This window comes from Suricata suricatta, chromosome 3, assembly GCF_006229205.1.
Source record: "Suricata suricatta isolate VVHF042 chromosome 3, meerkat_22Aug2017_6uvM2_HiC, whole genome shotgun sequence".
NCBI lineage: Eukaryota > Metazoa > Chordata > Mammalia > Carnivora > Herpestidae > Suricata > Suricata suricatta.
In genome coordinates, this window is record NC_043702.1 from 98,980,405 (window position 1) to 98,983,111 (window position 2,707).

At 51.5% G+C, this 2,707-nt stretch overlaps 1 pseudogene; it reads left to right on the plus strand.

Annotated features, from left to right (window-relative positions):
* The first annotated feature begins 526 nt into the window (after nt 1-526).
* Nucleotides 527-759, plus strand: LOC115286548 (annotated as a pseudogene).
* Nucleotides 760-2,707: the final 1,948 nt, after the last annotated feature.

A 2,707-nucleotide genomic window follows, 5' to 3' on the forward strand; every position in this document is an offset into this window, starting at 1 on the left:
CCTCCTCAATTTTGCAGCTACACCCCTTGACCAAGTCAGCATCTGGCTTGACTTGCATCAGGCAGTTGCCTTCGTCAGGTGACTCCATTTTCCAGCTGTATCCAGAAACGAGATCATGCTCCTCCCTCTGCATGGAAACCGGAAGGGCCTCCATTTGCCCGGAACACGGAGTCAGAACTCCCTTGCTGGCTTTCACTGCGCGGTGGCGCGGCCTCCAGCGGTTCGGCCTCCAGCGGTGCTGCTAGCTTCCGCTCCTTCGGGTGGCTTGCCCTCCTCCTGCTGCAACACCGTGGTTCCAGGCCCCGTGACTTCAGGCTTCTCGTTGAGGGCCAAGGTCGTGCATCCCTTCCTCCAGATGTCCCCCTGTGTGCCCAACATCAGCCCATCTCCACTGTCAGCACCTGTGGGAGTTGCTTACCTGCCCTCCTGATTACAGCTCACCCCCTGTTGCATCGGGGGCACTGGGCATGCTTCCTGGCATGCAGCTGGTGCTCAAGTAGTTGCGGATGAAAGCTGGGAACCGGGGACATGGCCGAGACTGACCCCAAGACCGTGCAAGATCTCACCTCAATGGTGCAGACACTCCTGCAACAGATGGGAGATACGTATCAGACCGCGTCCCACCGGATCATTGGAAGAATTGATGACACGAGTAGGCACAGGGACAACCTGGAGAACAGCGTTGCAGACCTCACGACTCAGGCTGGGGTGGAAGGACTGGAGGATGAAGACAAAATACCTACCACACAAAAGAGCTGAAGTTTGCTAACTTACACTGGAATCCGGAACACCACTTTTACAAGCCAAGAGAAGAACAAATGGCTTTAAAAATCTTATTTTAATGTTTATTTTGAGAGAGAGAGAGCAAGAGGGAGACAGAGGGTCCAAAGTGGGCTCTGTGCTGACGGCAGTGAGCCCAACACAGGACTTGAACTCACAAACTGTGAGATCATGATCTAAGCTGAAACCAAGAGTTGGACACTTAGCCAACTGAGCCACCCAGGTGCCCCCAAATGCCTTTTTGAAGCAACTACTATATAGAGACAGGTTTTCTATTATAGTGTATACATTCTTCCTGTCATATACTCTATTAGTTTATAGAGTGATTCCCCGCTTCCCCCCGCCCCCAGGTTCTTGAACATGGTCACTTCACATCTTGGACTTTGGTCAGTTGCACTGTTAAATATTAAACGCTGAAACTTAGGCAGTTCTTGCATAAAACTGTCACAATTTTTATTGTAAAAAAATTGTCAAATGAATGCTGAACCCATTAAGCACCTACTCGGACTCCACCCGATCCCCATTTACTGCTTACCATGACTTCTGTGGTCTTAACCAAGAAACAAGAATCTGGCTGCCAGTGGGTGTTGGACCAGGACTTGAACCACATCTGGATGACTCAAAGCCTGAGTTCAGCATATCCCAAGCCTCAGGCATTCACGTGCAGGTCACCAACTGTCCCAGTTGGCCTGTGACCCAGAGGGTTCCTGGGACATGGGACTTGCAGCACTGAAACCAGGAAAGTCCCAGACATATCGGGACAAGCTGTCACTCACTGTATTAACACAGCGCGATGTTGCCACATCTGTGTTACTTAGAACTTCCTGTAACATCATTTTTGCCCACCTGCTTTTACACGGGCTTAGCCTGAAAGGTTAATCACAGTTGTGATGGGCTGGTTTCGGTGCTGCTAACATGCGTTAAGGAAAGCAGTCTCTCTGTATGTCACGTAAAGCCATCCCAAGAGCTCCGGGGGCGAGCCTGGACTGCCTTGTGACACCCTGTCCAACCCTGCACTTTCCCAGACCCACAATCTGCCCTTCCTGCCTCTGAGCTCTCCCCAGGAAGCACTGGGCTTGCCTTCCTAGAACTTGGTCCAGCACCAGGGTGTGGAGGTTATCGCCTTCGACACACAACTTCCCCACAAGGGGTGTCTCCCTAAAACACCAGTGAACGAGTCTCCTATTACTGACATCTGGACGTGTGTGTGTGTGTGTGTGTGTGTGTGTGTGTGTGTGTGTGGCGAGGGTTGGTCAGCCGTGTGTCTAGGCCATAGCAGGTACAGTTGTCCCAGTCAGGATATGGACCCAGGTGTGCCCGCTTACCCCAGGCGGAGCCAGAACATAGGCCCAGCTTCTCAGAAAAACCTGGCTGATTTGGGCTAGCCTTGGGACCCTCTGCTTGCTTAGCAAACAAGAGTGCTGAAGGCTGTGTCCTGAGCCCTTTGACCTCTGCCTTGACGCGTCCTGTCATTCTAGAGCTGCCCGCATCTAAATGGCTCTCCCCACCGGTTCCACAGGGGGGCGCTGCAGCACCACAGTCAAGAAATAGAACATTGGCCGGTCTGCCTGTCTCTTTCAACTTTGTATTCATCAATTCTTTCAACAGTTCTTGTCTGAACATCTACTATGTGCCAGGCTTCCTCTTAGATGTTCAGCACACGGCAGTGAGCATCTGCCACAACAGTTCTGCCTGCGCAGAGATTCTGTGCCAACAGTGCTCTCCCAAGTGGTCCCGAGGCCATGCTGACCCAATGAGGCTGATAGTCCTGCCTCCAGATTTTCTGGGGCCACGTTCATGGTTCCGCTCAGAGTTTTGGAGCTCCCTTCTCCCTTGCCCCGATTAAGATCTCACAAGAAAATGACAGACCAACATCCTTTATGGATATAGATGCAAAAATCCTCATCAAAATACTAATAAACTGAAT